The sequence below is a fragment of the Coturnix japonica genome, chromosome 2 (assembly GCF_001577835.2).
Source record: "Coturnix japonica isolate 7356 chromosome 2, Coturnix japonica 2.1, whole genome shotgun sequence".
Lineage (NCBI taxonomy): Eukaryota > Metazoa > Chordata > Aves > Galliformes > Phasianidae > Coturnix > Coturnix japonica.
The window spans coordinates 22,261,720-22,285,557 of NC_029517.1; the positions used below are offsets into that span (position 1 = coordinate 22,261,720).

The window sequence follows — 23,838 nt, forward strand, 5'->3', positions numbered from 1 at the left end:
CACAAATTCAAATGCAAATAAAACTAACTAGGCAATGCATGTAAATAACCATCAGCGCCATGATATGTATCATTCTCAAAATATGATTCCCATGCATTACAAAGACACGGGGACTATAAAAGGACAAAGAAATCTCAATTTTCATTTCAGTCACTAGGAAGAGCTGTGGGGGAGCCTGGATACTCCTGCACTTCAGCACCTAAAATGGGAAGTAAAGCAGTAGAGTAGAACCAGTTTTCATGCACAAGGAAGTGTCTAGGATGATAGAAACAGTGGTAGATGGTAGATGGTGGTGGAGAATGGAGGCCATGACTTGCAGAGGTTCCTGGTTTGGAAGCTGCTTGCTGTCATGAGGCTCACCAGGTGGGAGCTCAGGTGTCTGCATGGCACTCAGGACAAACTGAGTTCAAGTCACTTGGAGATTTTCATGGGCCAGATGTCTGCAGAAGTGAGTATGTGGCCTCACTCAGCACCTGGCCTCCCCTCTGGAGTGCTTCAAGGACAACCTCACCCTATGGGTCAGGCTTCAGGCCTGCACATGGGGCAGTGCCTGTGACATGCAGGCACACCTTCCTTTGGCCTCCAGTGACCTCCACCCAGCATTTTTGTCCTCTGCAACGTGGCACAGTCATTGCCACAGGTGCTCCTGTGAGGCAAGGCTTGTGTCAGCCAGCCTTCAGCCTTCCAGCTCCTCTGTCACCTGCCATGAACCAGGACTTGCTGTGGCAGTGTAAGCTGCTACCAGCAGTAGCCCATGTCACTGTCACTGGGGCCATAGCAGCCTGGAAGACAGCTCCCCACATTCTTCTACAGATGCTTTCCCAGAGTGAGCAGTGATTTCACAATATTCAGCCCTCAGTTTCTCATCTACCCTGATGACGAGGGTCAGAAGAGCTGTCACCATCACTACTGGCATGCATGGACAATGTCACCTGCTGCCGGGAGAGGCAAGGGAACTACATGGAAACACGATGCCATCAAAGAGAACTTGGGCTGTGACGTTATGTTTGTGAAGTGGGAAGAAAACCATCAGAAGATACAAAATAAAACAGGAATGCGTGGAAACTGTAAAACTGTTTAAGGTCAGCTTGTGTAAATGCTGGTTAAGTTTTATTGCAAAGAAGGATAAACACCACAGAAATGTTAAAGGTGTTTTGTCACTGGTTCTAGCTTTATCTTAAAGCAGGCTGGAGCCTGCCAAGGAGACGGACACACCGTGTCTTCCCTCCTTTCTTCTTCCTCCACTATTCTCATCCCCTCCTTTTTCTTGCATATTGGGAGGTACCACTTCTCTCTGGATCCCAAGAAAGACACAAACACTTTCTAGTCCAATAACTATTAATTAATATGATTACAAATAAGGTGAAAGGGAGTTATAAATTCAGGTGTCCCATCTGATTTTGGGGAGCAGGTGATGTGCTGCATGGGATGGGTTCTAGTGAGCTCTGCTTGCGGTGTAGATTCCCCAGTGTCATGGGAAGACAATGTGAGTCCATGATCAACCAAGTGAATGCCTTTTTTTACATATGTCATGTCTGTACAGCAAATTCTCCTTTCCAGCACCAGGAAGGTCAGAGAAGTCATTAAGGGGCAGCCATGTCCTGTTGGCTGGAAAGAGCCCTGAGTACAATGAGAATGACACAGTCTCTGTGCTATCTCGTTCCATGATATGAGCCTCCTGTCAGACCAGATGACGCAGGACACGCTGAGCCAGCTGGGCATGTGGGAAGATGGGGCTGGCAGCAGCACTACACTGCCCTGCTGGTATTGAGGGATGATCCGGAGTGACCCTGAGAGTGTGAATGCTGATGAAATTCTTTTGCATCTTGGCCTGTAACAACCTCACTGCATACCAGTTCTGTAGGAGAATAAATTCCTTCTTTCAGCCGCTGAGTTCAATTAAATTAACTCTCTTCTTTTTGTTAAGTGTCCAAGTAAGAAAGTAAGTGGCATCAGAGCTGAATGTTCACCTTACCTTTCTGGGCTGGAGCAGCTCTCCTACAAAGACACACTGAGGGAGCTGGCCTTGGTGAGTGTAGAAAAGAGAAGGCTCTTGGGAGACCTCATTGTGGCCTTTTATTGCTTACAGGGAGCTTATAAACAGGAGGTAGAGCAACTTTTTACATGTACAGATAGGGATAGGACAAAGGGAAATGGCTTAAAACCAACAGAGGTGAGACTTAGATTAGATGTTAAGATGAATTTTTTTATTATTTATGAATTTTGCAGGAGTCCTTCCAGCACAGAAGTTAGGATGCTAAAGAGGAAAGGTGATCCCTCAATTAAAGCACTGGCCTAGACAGCTGCCTACAAGTGTAGGGGATAATTAATAGACAGATGGATTTTATACTAGGCTCTTGGCCTGTTAATGGTGCTATCAGCTTTGCTGACTACAGTTTATTCAAGAAGCTTTACAGATGGTGTGATAACGGAACAGCTGTTATCTGGTCATTTTAAATGCTGGATCAAATCTTAATATCATAATAGAAATCTTTTTTCACAGTGTATTATAATTAAAGTAACACCAAGACTTCGTCTTCTCATCTTCTGAATACTCTGAAGTACAAATACTGACAGAAGCTGAACTATTTTCAAACACCATAAATTTACCCATAGTATCCATGTGCCATTCACACTTAGCTTCGGGTTGATTCCAAATCAGTGCTCTCACTCTATTTGCACCCGTGTTTGCAGAAGCCATATTAACTAGAGGCTAAAGGGGATGAGGATGTACTATTGAAATTTTACAAGTACTCGTTGAGATTTTATCTCAGATGCTGTGTACCACTTTGATTTCCCCTCTTCATGACAGACCTTGAAGCACTGCCTACAACTGGGTCTGGTGGCCCTGGAAGATTCTTTCTCATCCTATTGTCCTGTGTGTCATGTGGAATGCAAGAACAAGCTAAATTTATATATTAGATAAGTTTTAAGGGTCCCTTCCTATTCAAATAATTATATGATTCTATGATTTTCTGTGAGTGTTTATTTCCAAAGCACAGTTTCACTTCAAAGCATACTCAAGCCCAGATCCTAGCTGTGACTATAGCATATTTTATTTGGGTGAAAGTCACTAATCATGATCCAGTTAAGAACACAGCTGGACCCTGACACACTGAGATTGTGCTGCTGGAGCCTCTGCAAGCTGATTTCTCAACTCTACTGAATCATAGGGAGTTTCACCATTTAGTGGTGCAAGATTATCTCCTCCAGATTTACGTGGAATCAGCGGAGATACCCATATTTGCAGAGACATCACGGAGATCAGAATCTCATTCTTGCCCTCTTTGTCAGTAACAAGTAACAGATTTAGAAGCAAAGTCTTAAACTCTTCTAAAAGACTGCCAAACTCTCATCTCCAGTCCCTCGCCTTCAGCACCACCCACTGCTTTATGAAGCATCCCACTTCTCCCAGTGAGGATTTCAACTCCCTGCACCTCCAGGCCTGCTGCCCCAGATCCTACCTGAAAGCACTCCTTCTGCCCAGGGCTGTCCATGCAGTGACCTGCAGCAGAGCAAGCTGCCCTGTGCTGACGGCTCTCTGGTAACTGCATGGAATACTCTTCCTGTCTTGATTCATCACTGCGTTACATGCCTCAAACTGCTGTGCATGTCCCCACACATACACACAGCCCTTCTCCCTTTCACCTCCTCCCCTCAGGTCCAAACGCATCAGTGAGTCACTGCGGGAAGTGCACCTGATGATCTCAAGGACGCGGCACCAAACACCTCGCATCTCAAAGCTGCCCTGTGAGATAGCTGCAGACTGGGCCAGCCATAGCCAAGCTGCTCAGATATTTGGATCTGGCTTTTCTACTGCTTCTGTCTGCATTTCCCAGTAGTTCTTTGCTTTAGGATTTCCAAGTACATTTAACATTTGAAATGGTACATAAAAGTTTACATCTGTGATGTCACGTGATGTATCCGAGTGAACAAAAAACAAACAACTTAATTAGGGATTTGGAGAGGTTATTTATAGTTTAATCATGGTTATGAATCTACAGATCTACCCGGCACTGATTGGAACAGAGAAGTACATTATGACCACAGAACAGAAGCAAGAGCTTTTGCTACTGGTGTTCTTTGTTCACCATTGAAATGGAATGAGAATCTCAGTCATTCAGGATTACTTTTAGCGTCAGCAATATTTTGGTGTCCATGAGTAGATGCAGGCATCCATGTGCATGTGGGCTTCTGTGCTTAAACAGGCAGTAGCAGGTGCTCCATTTGCAAGGAACAGTTGTACTGAGCCTGACACATCAGTGAATTTTGTGTGATCTTTATGTAAGAAATGACATCCATCTTAAACCACTGCAAATGCAGTGAATCTCAGCTGAGTACTGTACCCTGGCATCGTGCCTTTGTCCTCAGGCTCCCCTCAGATGCTTTCTGAAGCAGGAAATCATCTCTTTTCACTTCTGAACAGTTTAAAGCAATGCTAGAAATGTTTTTAATATCACATATATGTCCCTGATTGAGAGCAGAGCTCCTGTGATGTAGTTGAGGGCAGTAAATCTTATTTAGAACCAAGGTGAACAGGTTCTGCAGGCTGAACGTGCCTGAAGGCAGCTGTATCCTACACACCCAATATTTTACAAAACACAGCAAGACAGGTTCACGTCTGGTGTAATCCGTTTGCCTCCAGAACCTTTTCAGCTTGGCAAATCTGTCTCAGAAGAAAGCAGCGCGTTGCAGTTTCACACTTGGGGGCCAGCTTTAATTCCATGTACCCTGAACCACAACTTGTTGGGCTTGACCATTTTCTTCACATGGGTAGGAAAGGTCAACCTGGGGCCATCCAAGCATGGAAATGACACAAATCTTCCTTTGGTTGAAAACAGGTATGAAATCGGAGACGGTCAGGACATCACACTATCGGAGCACAGACGCTGTTAACAGGCGCTGTATGGAAGTGGTTTTGGCTGGAATTTCACAGCACAGCCATTTTTCTTGTGGCTTGGAGCTCCTGAGGCTTTCCACTCACACGGTGATCTCTTGTGTGCTGCAGGATGGTGTGAGCCAGATCTGGAGCCTCGCGCTGCTTTAATGTGGCGGCCCCGGGCTTGGATTCAGTTTGGGATTCAGAGCAGCAGCTCCAACTTTATCCACATGAAACACGTCCCAGTGTCCCCAGTGTCACAGCAGCGCTGGCTCACTGCTTCACCTCACTGCTGATACAGCCCTTCAAGTCATGCCTTGCACAGGAAACTGGCTGATCCAGGTAAATCCTCATCTCACGCTGTCAACATGCAGCAATGAGGACAGAACCTGCTGCCTTCACGTTGCTCAATGCTCTGGGAGTCTGAAAGGGATTTTAGGTGAGCGTGGAGCCAAAGTGTCTGTCTCCACCCACTCTGGTTTTGCCAAAGAGGCAAGAGGGAAAAAAAAAGCCCGCGCCGCTGTTCTCTGACTTCAGTGCGCTGCTGGATGGACGTGCGTGCGGCTGGCAGGGCTGCTGCTGCTGAACACCTCCCAGCTCCAGGGGAAGAGCTTCTCTTCCGTATGTGCAATTGACTCAGAGGCTTGTTTGTCCTGCAGGAAGAGTTACAGGATTAAGTTTGAATACTTTGATATTCGGTCATTAAAAAGCACATGCAGACGTGGGGATTTTGGCAGGCTTCTTTCTTTTTATGCACCTAGGAGCTGGACATGATTGACAGATTCCAATTTCAGTCCTGGAAACAGTCTCTGGAGCCTTAATGGCAATACAGACTTCACGAGCCCCAGTTCTGCCCTGCTGAAAAACCAAGCAACTGCTACAGGTACCAAATGAGACTCCAATAATGGTTCCAGGCTGCCCAGCACTCAACCAAACCTTTCCAGGAGGGGTGGGAGACTGAGTGGTAATTATACAATGGCCTAGGGTGTGTTTCTGTCATACAGACACAACATTGATAAATATATATGTATATATCTGAGTGTAGATCTTCCTCACATCGGCATTCTTGATACAAATAAATTACACTAATTACGTATTAACTATTTTTTCCTGGAAACAGAGGAAAGAAGCAAAGTTGGAAAGCAGCTGTTGCCTACTGCTCTCAGAGACGTTCGTGAGCATAATGCCAAATAGAGAGTGAATCCTCACTTTCTATTGCAAGCAGGGCATGATCATCTACAGTGAGGCAAATGTGTAGCATCATCTTACATTTCCTGGATAGACTGAGGTTTGTTCCTCTGTGGGCCCCTCTTTGGCTGAGGTGGAACTGAGTCTGTGTGGCAAGTCCAGGGGCACACTGCAGTCCCGCTAAGGCCTAGAGGTATTAGCAGGCCTATAAGAGAAACAGGAAGATAGACTGACTTGAGCCAGCTGATGACTTACATGCTTTCTTTCAAACTAGGATGCATTTTTAATGAGCTTCCATCTGAAATAAATAAATAATAATAAATAAATAGAAATCTTGAGTTGCATCATTTCCATGTGGTCGTGCTGGGTTTGAATGCAGCAATGCTTAGGACTTTGTCTTTCGGAGGGCTGTCCCCTTCTGCAGAAAGCATTACGATCACATTCAAAATGTAAATGCTACTGGAAAAGTGAATTAATGGTATCTGACTTATGAAATGATGGACTAATTCGAGTGGGCAACGTTTTTTCACCAGGCCTTCTATGGATGAAAAATGCAAACCTGGTAACACTGAAGCTTTTCAGGAAGGTCTCATTCCACTTTTTCTCATACCAAACTAAGAAATTCCTGTAAATCAAAATCTTCTGTGCTAAGATTTTTGAAATTAAAGTTTCAGAGGGGTCTTTTTTTGTTGATGTTGTTGTTGGTGGTTTTTTGTTTTTTGGGTTTTTTTTTGCAAAACAACTGTTTGTTTTGAGACGCCTTTCCATTTTCTTTGAAATAAAATTGAAAACATTTTCTTAAATCTCAATTTCAAAATAGAACAGTTCGTTTGGGGATCAAACAAAACATCTCATTTAAGTGGTCAGGAAGTGTTTTATTCTTTGGAGCTGCTGATGAATCAGAAAAATTCTTTCTTTCCACAACTCTGATGCTGATGCTGTGTTGAAGCTGCTTTGATATTTGATATTTATTACCTTAATCTTATTTGTGCCTTAGCATTACCGGATATAATGGCTTCATCTTTGCCTGATGTTAGAAGTTTAAATGCTCTGCCCCTGAACAGTGTTGGGATGCAAGACCACTTCAGGATCCCCAGTGCTGTTGACATAAACCAAGTAATTATGAAGGGAAGACCCCATTGCCACCGTTATTGATCTGGTAGATAAAAAATAAGAGAAAGAATGCTGGTCGCTGAAAGTTAAAAAGGAGGATAAGTACATGATAAAATAATAGTGAATCTTAATTGGAGGAAACTGAAGGTAGGAGAAAAATCAATACAGAAATGTAGAGATCTTCTGGCATTCAGATTAACTTTGATTCTAGTTTAGATGACAACCATGAGCTGATGAGCAAGGTGCCATGTTTTAAATCACCAATTAAAGTGGTCTTGAGCCAGAACCTGTCTGATATTTGGTGTTTGCTTTCAGCAAAGAGCCTCCCTTCATGCTTTTACTGCTGTGACTGGTGACTACAGCAAAGCCATCCATCATCTCCATTTTACAAGTACATCTTTTTTTAATGCAAACTAGGGAATGTTGGCCTTTGAGTGACTGGTTTTCCATGCATTAAGAACAGTATTTCTCTCTTTCTTTTATCTTTCTTTTTCTTCTTCTGTCTTTCTTTCTGTTTGGATTTTGTTTTTGTTTGTTTGTTTGTTTTTAAAGGAACCATTTGCCATCAAAAACCCCTAAATTACCACATTAGGACCATGCAGCTGGCTTCTCTGTGGAATTCTACCTTCAAGCAAGTAGCATGAATACAGAAAGTTGAAGAGAACTGTGGGTGTGCACCAGAAGTTTTGGTTATTAGGCTTTAATATAGCAATCATTATCAAAGAAGTTGAGATTCATGCAGATTTTCCACTTGTTGCAGAGGCAAGCATTATCTCCCATTTTCACAGAGAAAACTGTGTTTAGCTGGAGGACAGAGGGACTTATCAGCATCCAAATGTTAGGAAGAGAAACAAGGTCTTCGGACCTCCAGAGTGCTATGACAGCTGCAAGTATGTTCTTTCTGTCAAGGGCTGTTCCAGGCTTTGGAGCTGGTTATCTGCCTTTTCCTCTTGATTTCTTGGCTGTGGGCAAGACAGGGGCAGGGCAGTCCATAGGAGTGTCTAGTGTCTGGGTTTTGATCCTGAAGCTGCCTTCATAAAGCTTCGCAATTTTCACAGTTTATTTCAGGACTATTTATATGTACACAATGAAACCTGAAGACCTACCACCCAAGCCCTTGAGCTGTATTCCCATCTTCTTAGTGGTCTAGCCATCTTTCCATGGTAAATCCACTAGATAAAGTGTGATCGCTATTATAGTAGTTTCAGCCAATGCAACATGGAAAATATCTCACGTCACGGTATTGAGGACACTGTACAACTTCAGCAGGAAACATTTTTAGAAGAGAGCTTTAATTTTAACTATGAGAATATTATGAGCCTGTACTTAAAGTGGGGGGAAAAAAGCACCTCTAATGGAGAAAGCAGATTCTATAAACAGAATTTCACACTTAAGTGTCTACATGCTAATTCATACAGGCACCTGAACAAATGGCCTCATAGTAAACATCCACAAGGGACAAAGAGGATGTGAAGGGAGAAATTTTGTTCAGTTCAATACTCCTATCTAGTTTCATTACATGGCAACTATACGTGGTCATGGAAACTATACATCCTTGTCCTGAGAGACCCTTAAGCTCTGAAGTTCTGCAGAATTGTTTAGGTTTACCAAGGAGACCTCACAAGAGGCTCAGCTCCCACAGGAGAGTGGGCCATATTTTGGGTGCATCTTCTTCTTGTACCTCTGCACTGCTCCACCCAGGCGTGGAGGCACCACACACGGCTCCTTGCAAGAGCCCTTAGCACTGCTACAGCATGCTCAGGTGCATGCTTCAAAATGGCTAGACTTGTCAGGGAAGAAGAGCTACTGAGTCATCTAGGTAACTCTGCCAGCAAAGGAGTTTTACCCACAGCAGTTGTCCTTGTAGTGCAAGCAGCTCTGCTTAGACACTGAGCAAGAGAAGGGATTCAGATGAAAGACTCCTGGTTTGGAATACTTGTAGAATTCCTCCCTATTGCTGTGAATGCTGCCTGTTTCAACTTATCTGGTAAGTACTTTTGTCATAGTGACTAATGACCTGCCAGAAGGAAAGGATAAAAAGACATATAAAATGGAGTAGCATTCAGGGGTAGGTGGCCATGCCCTGCCCCTCCAATTTCCTCGCAGGCAAACTAAGATGATTCTCCTTTGTGAAGAAGCTCTTTGAAACTTCACATTCAAAATCTGACATTTTCCTTACAGTACTGTTTATACATGGTCATCTGGAAATGGTCAAAAGCTTTATTTGTGCCTAAGAAAAATAACACGAGCTTCATTTTAAAATGCATCTTTTGATCAAGAACACAACCAGTACCATCAGTAGAAAAGAAAAGAAAGTTCTGCTCTGAGTTTTTCCTGGAAAAAAAAAACAGACCACATTCATAGGAGTCCTTGCACAAAGCTTTCTCAGGTAGATTCCTCCAGGTCCTTGCAGAGGATGTAGCTACTACAGAGCTAAACACTGAGACACATGGAGACTTGCCAAGCTGGCAACAAGCTCTAATTCTTTTGCAAGCCAGACCACTGAGCAATCTGCTGTGCTCTGCCTCACCTGCAAGAGAAGAAACAAAGGAAATACATGTTTCCTTGTGTCAAATCCAGCAGTTAAGTTCTGCTCATTCTATTCGCTGGACATTACGCATGACTCATTCCAAAGGTCTTGGGTGTTGACCAGAGGATGTGCACATCCGTATGGAGTCACTGCTTATCTCTCTGTAGGGCTGCATGGCACATGGTCCCTTTGGAAATGCAAACTTGCACTGTGGTTTTGCTACTATTATTTTTTTTAATATGTCTCATTTCTTTTCCCTCACAGGTTTCACAGCAATAATTGAGCCCCTTTGCTTTGTCTCTGAGGAGAGGGAACTCAATAACTGGTAATTACTTTGCCTGCTATTTAATGAAATTGAAGGAGCATGGTAACATCCATAATCTCACTCTTTCAGCTTGTTAAGCCCGAGTTCTGCGTGTCTCAAAGTGTTAATATTCAGACATAAATGGAAAAAGGTTAAAAGGATTCAATGAATTTGTGACAAATGTGCCCTTTGTATGTATGAATTCTGAGTCGTTTCTACTGGACATGGTGCACTGGTTAATCTTGCTATGAATACCAAAATTACCTCCTTGTTAGGAGGACCCATTGCTGTTATTACTGTAGCCCAGTGGAAAGGGCACAGACTTAGGTGTTAGGAGACTTAGTTTCTCATCACATCACTATCCTGACAAATTCCTGCATTTCTTTATCCCAGTGTTTCCTTCCCCAAGTTGTGTTGCCTTGAGTATCTAGAGGTGAAGCTGCTTGGGGACAGAGAACTCCCCATCTATTCATCATCAGGTACAAGGAAGCCTCATCTCAGTTGAGTATTTTAGTCATAGTGAAGTAGCAATAAATGCCAACCAGTTAGAAGTTAACTGAAAAGAAGCTATGTCTAAAATTAATGAATATACTCCAAATTGAACATATTCTATGAAAATTTTAAACCAACTTTAACAACTGAAGTTTTGGGAGTCTTGATTTATCTGCAAAGGAGGTGCCACGTTCCGCAGCAGCTTCCTCTATGTCTTAAATAAATAATGCCTTTAATAAATGTGTACCGAATAAAAGCCAACACAGCCAATCCCATGCCTTTTCAATTTTACCTTTCTTCCAGTCGTCCTGCTTTCATATCATCACTTTCCAAGTACTGTGTGTTTTTGTGCTGAAAATTAAAACTCAGAGGGAGAAGTTATCACGAGGAAAGATTGAGAGGTGATCCCAGGTAACCTGGAGTGAAACCATATGAGTTCTGCAGCTGTACTGAGAGAGAGGGAGTGAGCAACAAGAAAAGCAAAACAGTGGAGAATGGGGCAGAAGAGAGGCTGCACTTTATTTATTAAGTGCCATCAATGTTTAAGGCATAAGGCAGAAATTCCTGAACCAAGCAATTCATAGTTTAAGTGTTAAATTGTACCTTTAAGTGGAAAAAGCCCACACTGAGGCCAAGAAACCACTTACCAAGATTTCTCAGAATGTTTTTCAGGCACACTGGGGTCTGCCTTCCTTCCACCACTCTGGTGGAAAAGGAGGGTGCCTCAATAAATCACATCTCCCATAGAGGCCGGTGTCACCCACACGGATATCCTTCACTCCTACCCTGACCAGTGCTTCACCACCAGAGCTGCATCTCTGCTGCACTGCATGCTCAGAAAAAAGCCAGCAGGAAGAAAAATGAGGTAGGGCAGGGCACAGCCAGTCTAGTGGAGGAGTAAAACCATGATACCAAACCCTCTGATGAAAAGGACTGTGGCTGGTTGGAAGCAGATGACGTTAACAAAAGGACAATTAAAGAATTCCCGGAATTCGTGGTGGCCTCTGTTCAGCTGGATGTGTCCTGCTGATACTCACCTTTCCGTCACAAGATACCTGCTACTTCCTGCTATACTGACCCTTAAGCATTATCATATATATGGAGTTTCTTCATGTTTATGTGTCCATAGCCTGTAGCTTGGTCTCTTTTGGCTGGAGCTCAGGTATCTATGGTTAATTACAGTAGCATGTATCTTAGTTAATGGAGGGTAAAGACCTTTAGCCACTTGACCTTTCATAATTCCATTCCAGTGTGTCTGGATATCAACAAGTTTATCTGAAAAGCAGCAATTTGTGGGGTGAGAAAAAAGAGTAAGAAATACCCTAGGTCCCAATCCGCCCCACAGAGGCACAGCTTTGCTGTGAAGGACGCAGACACCACAGACATCAGGCTGCTCTGCAATAGCACCTTGGCATCTACAATAAAAAAATAAATAAAATCAAACATTAACAACAACAAACAGGGGAAGAGTTGTGGTAATTCTAATTAGGGTTGCAGGGTGGAAACACATCATGGAAAATCCTCTGAAGCTTTTTAGTTGTCATTCTTGACTGTGGAGCCCATGTGAGGCGTACAACCTGAGCCTCTCCCTCTCTCCTCGCTGAGAATTTTCTTATGCTTTTTGTTATTTCACCTGCGTTTGTAATGAAAAACTGACTTTTGTCATCATTTAAAAGCACTACCATGTATTTCAAACAGAGAGAGAGAGAAGAAAAATGTGAACGGGTAAGCTGAGAAAGCTGCAGAAAGGTAGTGAGTGCTCCAGACAGAGTTCTTGGAAGATTGTTCTCCCACCACAAAACACAGATAAAATCTAGCTGAGGACAACCAGCTTTGGCCTAATATAACCCCTACGTTTAGAGTAAGGCTCAGAAAGAAATATGTAGCTTTGCAGGCAAAAAGAGGTATAAGGCACCCACCCCAGCAAGGGCTATTAAACCAAAAAAGCTACTGGTTGGAGGTGTTTGTTTTTTCTATTCATATTTTTCATACCAGAAAATGTAAGACTTTAAAAGCATTATTTCAGAAAATACCAAGGTTATAATGTCTACCGTGCCAGAGTATGAAACAAAAAGAAAATGGGAATTTGCTTCTGGTTTACAGCTGTTGTCCCAGTAGTTGTATGTGCACCAATAAAGTCTTACAATGGTACAGAGAGATGCACAGTCCAAGCCACAAAGCACATCAGGCTCCAGAAATGAACAAGAGGGAAGAAAAATCAATCCTGTCGGAACTATGTTAAAAGACAAACACCAACTCCTCGGCTCAGTTTGAAACCAAGTAGACAACTGACAATCTTGTGATACCAGAAGCATCGATCTTCCAGCCCCAAACCATGACATTCAAGATATATGCACTAGATGTTTGTATCTGTGTTCCACAAGCCCCAGTGTTCGCATGCACAACCTTCTCGCTACAATCACAAGTGCTCAGAGTTTTAATTTTTAACAAAAGCTGAGATTGCCTCATCGTTAAGTGACTCTGGGCACTGAGATTCAACTAATATCTCCTTTGCAGGATTTCTATCAAGTAGAGAAAGATGGAAATAATGCAGAGAGGGGAGACAAAGGGCGAGGGAAACAGTGTGCAGTGAGACTGGGGACAGCCTTGCCTAGTCCTGGGTGCTGAGGATCTGCCCCAGGGGCTCTCCAATGAGGCAGTAAATACCCAAACCTCCAGCCCCAGCACTGTGCTGCTGTGCCAGGGAGCTCCGTCTGCAATTCCTCTGGGAAATCCCACTGAGATTTTTGGCCGAGGCTTCGGAACAACTGGAGAGGAAACTTCAGCAAGCCTTCCTCTGCCTGTTTGGAGAGCACTTCACGAGTTTATGCTGTGCTGACTGAACACTTCTGCAGTGCAAACATGAGCCCTTGGACTCCTCGTTTAGAGTCGTGGCTGCTGAGGCCTACATAAGAGCTGGCGGTGACAGACAGCTGGGAGCAAGGAGGGCCTGCCCAGCTGAGGGTAAGGTCCGATCTCCAGGTCCAGTTTCTGGGCCCAGTCCCCCCACTCTGTGGCTGCAGCTTGCAGCAGTTTCCTGATGGGTAGAAGGAATCTGTTGTTTTCTCTCAAGAGAGTTACTAATCTTTTCAGCTACATAAATACACTTCTATCATTGTCTGACTAAATTGCCTTGGAAAACTGTTTCTTCAGGAAAAAGCTGAAGTTTCTTAAAAGGAAAATGGCAGTATATTTTTCATAATTATTCCTGTACTTTTTTCAATTTTTTTTTTCCTACCATTGTTTATGGTAAAACCTTGATAGTTAGGAACTAGCATCACACTGACATTATTCTATGACTCCATGATTATCACATCTGCTTAAGGACCTGAGCTCACCAAAACCCAAGCAAAAAGCGAGACTGCTGCATCTCAATCCCCTTTGCTCCTCTCAGCCAGATTTCTCCCCATGTCATTGCCTGCCTTCACCCACTTCTTATTGCAGCATGGCTCTTGCATGGTGAACATAGAGCCCTGAGAAGGAAAGGCTCACACAGCCCCGCCATCTGCACTGCACATCAGTGCTCACATCCAGCCTTTGCAGATTCCAGCTCAGCAAGGTGTTTAACCCAACACCTCCCTATGCAGCAGTCTGCATTCGCTCTGCCCCTCCAGTGTTAAATACACAGCAGGGTTTGCTCTGGCAGGAGGAGCAATGAGGCAGTGTCTGACCAACACGGATGTTCAGTGATCAGAAGCTCTCAGCACTGTATTGAAGTGAGGACAGGGATCTGCTCTGCTTTATGCACACCATTAGGCGCTCGCATCAAGCTCCAATGGTGTTACTGGATTTAATAAGTTTCAATACTTGAAACCAGGCAGCCTTTTGAGAAATTTCTCTTGTAAAAAAAAAAAAAAAAAAAAAAAAAGCTATGTAACATGCACTATCTAGCTGTAATTTCCAAACAAATCCTCGCTGTGATCTCACCAGGAGGTCTGCAAGGGAAATGTAGGCAAATCCATGTGCAGAAATGCCTCAGAGCATCAATAGAAACTGTCTTTACACTGCAGTGAAATATTTGGTCAGAAAAGAACCCATGCCTGAGCAGAGAGCACTGGGGGAACTGCAGGCAAGTCCTTGTCTTACTCACATTGCTAATTTCATTATCTGGATGCACGCCTGAGGATCACTGAGGGCATTTAATGAAGACAGTGAATCCATGCAATTTGGATCCATTCTCCATAGACGTATTTATCATCCGAAGGTTAACCACATCCCAATTCACATGGACCGTTCCTACCTTTAGTTGCAGTCACTGTAACAGTGGAAGAGGCTGCAATAATTTTTGCATCTGATTCTAAAGTTACCTGCCTGAACTGCAGTTTTCAAACCAGATGCCATCCACATCCAGAGGGCCAGGAACTTGCACACTGCTCCTAATAAGGTCATATATCTGCAGAACTGCAGCCAGATGTGAAGATGCCCATCAGGCTGTGGGCCTGCTCATGCTGCAGCCCCGGACGTTTCATCACAAGCCCTGGCATTGCTTGCCCTGCTGAAATTCAAGCTCCCGGCAGAAACACTCTGGCACAATATCAGCCTCCCGTTGTTTATTTTTTGAAGGCTCAAATCTTCTGTTACAGAGAAAAGCTCAGCCATATAATCTTCTAGAGGCTTAAGAAACAGAAATAAGATCAAATGAAGGCCCTGTTTCCTAGATTTCATGATTATCTTGGGGATCTCAGCACTGGATTTCTGATGCCTGGGACTGTGATGCCAACTGAGTGGCTCCCAGCACCACCAAAGCACACTTCCCCAGGTGTCAGTGCAGCAGGTTTGGCCTGAGGCTGATGATTTACTCATCTTGCAGATCACTGGAAATGTTTCAGAGGGGACTGCACCTACTAATGATCTTTTCTTTCACTTTTATAATCTCATTTCTTTGCCTCAATACCTTTTTTACCTTGCAGTTTTAAATCTCACATAAAGCTGTCACCAAGCCATTCTGAACAAGCCACGGAGTATCAGCAGCAGCAGAACACACAGCGTACCACGGCAGACACGCTCAGCTCACTCCAGCAGCCTCTGAGCACAGGGGTCTCGCATCATGATGAGTATTTCTCCTGCCTAGGCCTATTGCTGAGCTTTTTCCCCACTGTGCAAGACAGCAAAGTGCTCTGAGGTGCACTGTGCCTGCAGGAGGACTGGGCCCCATCCCTTGGCTGCGCGGGCATGGCGGTCAAGACCAGTGAAAGCAGCACAAGATTCAGCCCTCCTGGCTTTCTTCCAAAAAAAACACTCGCGGAGAAACCTGGAATTACATGTAAGTAAAGTTGCCTTTTTGATATTACCACGTAATTTCCACTTCTGGCAAAGAGATTTGTGCCTGGGCTAATTTGGATGCATTTTCCTGCACCACGTTGGCACCGCAGTGTCGTTTGGATAGAAGTCACATTCATCGGGAGAGGCACGGCCGCCCGCTCACCTCTCCTCTGCCCAACAGGCTGCTTGTTGAGCCTCTCGAAAGGCTGCGCGGACAGATAAACATGCTACACATGAAGCACATTAGGTGGAGGTGAAATACAGATGATTATATTTAAGGGCTTACAATAGTCGTTAAGAGCTTCTAACCACAGGCCCTGGCAGGGCTGGGTCTGGGCTCGCAGTGCATGTCTTGGCTGCATCCTCAACTGACTTTCTTTTTCTCCCCCCTTGAAACGGGGCCAATCTTGTCAGTCTGGTGGCAACAGAAAAAAAAGATCGACCCTGTTAATAGGATTATAAGATTTGGGGAATATAATGTTGTTGCAGATCATTTATTTTGAAAGCTGATTTCGTTTTAGTGAAAACAAGCTCGGCCCTGCACGCTGGGGGTTTGCAGCCATTATGCCAAACACAATCATTGCTGGTTTGAAAGATGTGATTGCTTTTTAATGTGGAAATTTCACAAGGTTACAAAAGAGGAAAAAAATTAAACTCCTTTCTTATAACAAAGTCACTCTGGGATATGCGCTACAATGCCCTGACAATGTCCAGATACTCTGACCGCATTACACATCAGAAAGGTGGGTGAGTGTGATTTACACCATTTCGCAATTGGGTTGGTGTGTTTTTTTTTCACGCAGCTGAAAAAGCCTCACAGTTCTGAGCAAAAATAAAAACAGTGCTTTGTAAAATGCATTCAGAATTGCACAAACACAGCCCAGGGGTCAAGGAAGTAGAGGGTGGATGAGGATAGAGTACAGAGGGATAAATAAGAGGATAACACGATCTCCCGCTTCGTGCCCAACAGTTTGGGTCGCCCACTTGGCATAGTGAAAGCTAAGCTCACCCGTAGTGCTACAGACCGTCTTTATATTTGTTAGACATCAGCATAAAAAAACAATCATCAGCATCCGTGGCCTTTTCAATAGCAATCTCCCAGAGGGCTTAAATATATTCTAGCAATAATGGCTAAGCCCCACTTTTCTGGGTGTTAGAAGATGTTCTGTCACCATCTCAGAAGAACCATTGTTGTGACAAAAGCCTCATGGCACAGCCTGGATGGGGCTTAGGAGGAAAACAGGCACCAGCAGGAACATCCCAGTCAGAGGAATTCATCAGGAGGCACCGAAAAGAATGAATTTTTCCAATGCACTCTTAAAATAGCAGTGAAGGGGGGGACGAGGCTGGCCTTTTTTGGGTACAGAGGTGGCAGGGATTTGCAGGCTATCTTCTCCTTTGTAGAGAAGATGCTCGCTTTTGATCTGCAGCATAGGGACAGCTCTCCCCAAAGGCAGGGCGAGGGAGGGGTAGGGCTGCGGGGAAGCACAAAGGATGGAGCTGAAGCACTGCCTCGCAGCCGTGGATTGAAATGACATGTGCGCCGCGGAACCTTTTTCTTTTCAAAGCAATTTGCTATCATTATACTGCCCGTGCATTTCCAATACATGTCAGCCTGTTCTCTTTTAACTTGGCGGGAGGGGAAGGTGCTTTTATTGCAGGGCTCCTTGCAGAAGCTCGCCAGACATTGCTATTATTACATCTGCTGGGCACAGAACAGAATGATGCATGTTCATTAAAGGAATAGGGTTAGAGTAAAGCAAATTCGTTCAGTTCTAGTCAGAGACAGCTTGAGTGGGCTCTGAGATTTTCATATACAGAAGTTCTCCGGATTTAACAAATAGGACGAATTCTAACCCTGTAACTTCAGTTCAGCTTCTGGCTGGTGTCACTGAAATCATTTAGCATTGTTTGCCTGGATTCTGACAGTGGTGAAAATCCAGGAAGCTGTTAGGACATTAATAATTTCATAAAGTTGCAAATTGCAAGGTTTTTATTAACTCTTCATATTAGGATTTCTCTTCTGTTTTAATGCATAAGCTCCTCTAGCTTTTACTGTACAGTGTGTGGTCATGTATCTGCTTATAGGGGAGAAAAGGTAGGGAGAGGTTTTAAACAATAATTAGGATTTCACTCCTTCAAACAGATGTTCTCTCGTCCCCATGCCAAGAGATGGAGCTCATAATCGCTGTGTGTGGTGCTGTGCCTGGGCTTAGAAGCGATAGGCAGCCCACAGAGATGAAGTTAGGCTCTGTGTCTGCAATTCCAGCTATTACTACCAGGAAAACTATGCAGAACAGAACAATGTAATTTGGGTTCCTCATCTGTTTAACCCTGGTGTTGGTTCAGCCCCAGACTGAACTCTTCCTCCACACTTTTTTCCTTCTGTTCTTGCAGTGGGAAGTTAATTGCTGGAAGGGCATTTTTGGTGGGAACGCAGCCAACCTCTGGCTGAGGAGCTTTTGAGTCACGATTCGTAACGAGACAAGAGAGGCTTTGCAGATTCTTCAGTTTCTCTGTAGAATAGTGAAGATGACACCAGTCACCTCTCCAAGACGGCTACAGCTGTGAGAGAGCAGATAAAGTCCCATCCACTCACACCCATGAGCAGGAGTCAGAGCATTGCACTGAAAGACTACACAGGGGCTACACAGTGCAAATGCTTGATGCTATCCTGAAAAATGGAGAGAAGGAGTTGGCTCCCGAAAAACTAGGAACAAAAGCATGATTCCAATTTATGCCTCAGGGAAGATGGGCTGCGGGATGGTAGTGATGCCAGCAATGCCTCCCTTTGCAACTTCAGCCTCATAAAGCACTTGGTAAGGACTTTTGCAGCCGAGCCTAGAACTGGGATTAGGACATGAGGCTCATTTGCAGGAGTGCAGAACCATGGGGAGCCCTTCCATCGCTCCCCCTCTGCCTTCCATAAGAGCCCAGCTAACAAAGCAAAAGGCGCAGCTCGAGATGGGACCTCTGCATGCAGGTTTCCTTCTGGTATGACAAGCTATTGCAGCCCTAATGGCAGGCTGCTGGACTAGGAGCAGTCTTTCATTGAGTTTGTCTTACTGAGAGGAAAAACTGCTTTGTGTAATAACTTTATGGTAAATGTTGGCAAAAGATTTGCACTGCATACTGAAAGAGAGACATTTCTGACCACAGCTCATGAACCACATTTATTTACTCTGGCATTTGTCCATTATTTGTTCATAGGCTTTCTGTCTCTGCTAAATGTGTTCCAATTTTGGGAGCTAAATCATTGCCAGTAGTTTCCAGGACATTCCGCTAGGCTAAGCAAAATTGCCCTAAGCAGTTGTCAGAAACCACTGGAGTAGTATTTTAAATGCAGAGTATTTGAAGAAAATAAAAGATATCGAGCGTCCTATCTGTCTGGATCCCGGATCTTGTGTGTTGTAAAATGTTAGAAAACAGAAGCAGAGGGCTTAAAGCAGCACATGCCTTTCTTGAGCCATTTTCCATCGTCTAATGAAACAACCTGATTCTAGAAGGAGGTCAGTAATATTTAATATGTGTATTTATCAGCAGCTCTCCAGACAGGACTCATGCCCAGCCTTCAGCCTGGAAAATCCTAGTTATTTATGTCTTAGTAAAAATGTATTACAAAATACAGGAGGAAAGCTGTTAGAACTGACACTCGATTGCTATCAGATGGCCTTACAAAAGTGGATGTTTATAGCTTAGGCAGGATAATCACATGAGAATTACCTTTCTGGAATAGCTCCCGGTTTCATCTGCTCACTGTCCTGTACTTGAGAGTGTTCACAGTAACCAGAAACATTTCTTGTTCCATCCACAGGCTAACGAAGATGTCCAAATAAATCCCTAAGATACTGAGTGACCAACTTGAAGTATGAACTTCCTTATCTTTCTCTAACAGTAATTTTCTCAGCGTTAATTACCATGATTGCATACAAACTTATCATCCAAGTGAAAGCTCAGTGCTTCTTTGGACGGGGTTGTGTTTGTGGCTGGAGTTTTCCTCTGGGGAATCCAACAGTCTGGCAGCAGTGGGAACATCCAAGGGGAGGGGAGGCTCACCTTCCTATGCTGCCCTGTTAGCTGCCTTCCACTTTCATCACATCCACTCTTTGCTGTGTATGAGAGATGTATGTTTATGTTGACTATTTCTTCTACTTCTGTCAGGTATCAGCATAACAGCATCCTGCTATCTTGTCCTTTATGCACCCCGATATCTTGTCCTAGGTTTATTTATATAGAATATTTTATCAACACTGGATTCCAGCTGTCTTTTCATCACTCATTGGTTTATTTGTAGCCACGTGAATATCTTCAAAATGCTCTTTACAAAGAGTGAAATAAATGCTGTGTACTCTGCTTCATCTTCATCATACTGCCCACTTGCATAGCAGCTGTAGAAGTAACAGTAATACAGTAATAATAGTATAGTAAGTAGGTAATGGCACTGATCCCTAGTCAACGGAGCATCTCAATGCTAAACCTTTCACTTTGTCAAAAGCTGGCCATTTAATCCCTGTGTGAGTAATTGTTTATTCACTAGGTATAAAGAGTACTTTGCTTCCTGTGTTCAAGCCAGCTTTGACTGATGGAAAGATTCAGCTTGACTTGCATGATGGTTTGCTTTTTCCCAGCTCTGCGTGTGCACTTTGTTAGGGGCTGGGAGCACGGTGCCCAGTTTGCCTCTGCCCACATCCATGGGCATGGGCAAATAATGAGAGAGATTAGGGAGGTAAACAAGTCTATGCCAAACCTTATCTGCTCACATATTCCTGATCCATTACCATTTTTGCCCTTTGATGAATTTAATGGTAGCAGACAGGATTCCTGCTGGTCCATAAATCCCAGTACATCCTTACTTTTTAAGATTCTGGTACTGTAAGCATTATTCCAGTGCTTTAAATGTTATACATCCACTCTCCTACATTTTTTTCTCTTCCTATCTTTAATAAGGAATATAAATGTTTGCTTTCTATCACTTGGCATCAGTAGGTTCGTAGTGCACGATAATTTATTGGCCTTTCACTTACCAGTTTCCTTCAGTGATACCTTTGTTTCACATTCTGTGTCATTATCACTATTAAGAAAGAACAGATAACTGTCCAAAGCCTCATCTAATAAGAATCTTTTCTCTCCAAGCAGTGTTTTGATTCCCTCAAAGCCTTCAAGAGTCAGATATATTCAAATAAAACATTTTTATTCATCCTTCTTGAGATATTCAGCTACTCGGGCCTTTAAAAAGCGATCTTGACTTCCTAATTTTCCTCTTGCTGGTTCTTTGCTAAAAGGCAGCACTATTTTCATTCACTTGTACATTAGAGTCTATTTTACAACAACAACAATAGTAGAAGGACGACAGTGGGAAAGCAACAGCATCTGGAAAAATCAAACAATGTGAATCAATACGTTCTTTGCAGTCTAGGGGAAGCAATGGAGTCAAGGAAGGCCTTTGGATGTTGTGTTTTACAATACCTCTGGAGGCCCAAGCCCCACTGTAGGCTGTTTTCCTCCTGACTTTGGACAAGGCAAAATTAACTGGTAATAACACACAATTAAAAGCGCATGTGCGCGTCTGTGATTGTGTGTGTGTCTTTGCTCTAATTCCTCTCATTCTGTGCATTTTAACTTTCAAAATTAGACAGCGGTGAGGAGGAGACAGACAGGTATACATAGCAGCCACATCAAACTCCTCGTGGGGCAGGGGGAACATTTGACACCTCCTTGTTCCAGTGCCCCCTGTCTGGTTTTAATTTCACTAAATTGCTCCCGTCTGGGGATTGTATATTTTCAGTGGCCTCTCCCAGCAATGCAGAGGTAGAGCAATAGTGTGCCAAACCCCAGCTATGCTCAAATGTGGGGCTGCAGCTTTATAGGAGAGCGAGGGGAGGCAGCTCTCAGGACCAGCTATTAGCCGAATGACTTCCATTTAAAAGCCATGCCAAGGAACCTCTCTTTCCCTTTTCCTTTTAGAGATGTCTCACAAGGGAAGGGGAAGACAACCTAGGTAACAAATTGGTCAATAGATCCTTTGCATCCCTGCTTTCAAAGTGTAATTATGATCTGTGTGTCTGAACGGTCCCTCATTAGTGAGCAGATACTGAGCAGAAGGTGCTGCATGAGAAAACAAGGACTTTGGGAGATGCAGAGAAAGAGACTGAGAGATTTGTTTAAGAGTCGGGTTGGTTTGGTGCTGGGCATCTCCAGGGAAAGGGATGGCTTGGAAAGGCTGTGGGAGGAGGGCTGCTCCAGGCAGCAGTAGACTCATGCCCCACACTATTGAGGGCAGCTTGGCAGCACTGAGTGCACAGGTAATCTTCAGAGGAGATGCCTGATAGCAGAGAAAGTGAACACCAAGACAGCAATGTAAAGGAAAAAATAATTGCTCCATCACAGTAGCTGAGCATTGCTGTCATAATGCATGAACTGCAGTCCTCCTTCTGTGGGTATTTCACACAAACACTGAATGATGAATAGGAATTTTGGGTACTTATGCCTGAACAGAAATCCTTCTTTGTGCACAGAAGCCTGTCAGGAGGCAAAGCAAAGCTAGTTCCCCCAGTCTGAGCTCCTGGAAGCTCACCCACCTGTGATGGGGGATGGAGAGTGGGACACAGCAAAACACTGAGCCCAGACATGGGGGTGCTGGGGGCTATTGGGCTCTGGACTGGGGCTGATGAACCCTCAGCACAGAGCCAGCCAAGGCACACTGTGGATTCAACTGGGCCACTGGAACTGCTCTTGCAACAAACAGGATTTGGCCCCAGTGACAGTGAGGTGGCAACAGGGCACTCAGTCTGAAAAATGGCCTTGTGCCTCTGTGCGGCCCTGAGGATGCAATGAGTGACTGACACAACAGGCTGCTGAGAGCACAACGAGGTAAAGTACCAGAGCCTGCTCCACCAGGACTTCAGTGCATGAAAGCCCATTGTTTTAAGGTCTCAAGGATCTTTTTTCCCTCCCCTGCCCTCACTGAGTTCTCTGTGAATTGAGCATTACAGTGGCTTTGACTGTAACCATTATAATCATTTTCCAGTGCTAATGTTGTGGTTTTAATGAAAGGAAACAGCAAATGGGGTATCGACTTATATACACAAATCTGCACTTCATTTGCACAAAATAGCTTCTGGATGGCTTTCCTCCATGTTTTTGGTCAACACCACTCTTTTTGAGAAATGATCAATGTCTACAACTGTTTGCTCTTCCACAGATAAAGCAGATGCTATTCATTACTGCCTTTGCCATGCATATATTGCTACTTTCCCCAGAGCAGCCGCAGTGGGTCATGTGTTTATTTTTCTTTAAATCCTTTTGTTCTTAAATCACTACACTTTTGCTTTCAGGCTATGACGAATGATTAATACTGTAGTAGCAGCATTATTGAATTAGGAAAGTCAGTGGCAGCTTCCAAAATTATTGAGACAACCAACAAATAAATACAAACCACTTCTTTAGAGTTAGACACAGAGGAACAGTGCGATGGTGTCGAGATAAGCAGAGGTGAGGCTGACGTGAGTGCTTTTAAAGCTGTAGGGCAGGCTCGCAGCTACTGGAATTTAAATCATCGCAGCACTGATAACAATGCGGATGTCTCGCACGGTCTTGCGTTGAAGCCATAAAAACAATGTTCAGGAAAACTCAGAACTGATGTGGGCAATTGAAGGGAATTATTTTCTCTGAGAAGTGATATGATCAGAAAGAAATAATTATCATTGGTTTTATATTTTGAGTTTATTTAAAGAGAATAGACTGAGTGGGATGCTGAAAGGTGGGTGTTCAGCACCTCCAGGTATCACAGCCAGCTGTGGGAACAGAGCTGTTTGGAATGGAGAGAGATTAGGGATTGCAGAAGTAACCCTTTGTAGTCAACACTGGAAGGTGTGTGGTTGGCAGGCAGTGATCCTACTGCTCGTGGTGCTATTGCAGAATGTATTGTGGTAGGATTTCAGTGAGCTGCATGAAACTGGATAGCAGGATTAACTTTGTTCTCCTACATTTGCACGCAGAAGGTTCTCCCCAGGATTCCTAATGAAGTCTGCCAGGCTTTCCATGTGGCCCCGTACCTCACGTGTTTCTTCC

The 23,838-nt window shown here is 43.9% G+C and overlaps 1 long non-coding RNA gene across 1 annotated transcript; it reads right to left on the bottom strand.

Annotated features, from left to right (window-relative positions):
• Window positions 1-3,952: 3,952 nt before the first annotated feature.
• LOC116653027 lies at window positions 3,953-14,305 on the bottom strand. Its single transcript, XR_004306405.1, has 2 exons — window positions 6,149-14,305; window positions 3,953-5,532 (listed from the first exon to the last, which is right to left on the bottom strand). It is a non-coding gene; the product is annotated as an uncharacterized LOC116653027 (long non-coding RNA).
• Window positions 14,306-23,838: the final 9,533 nt, after the last annotated feature.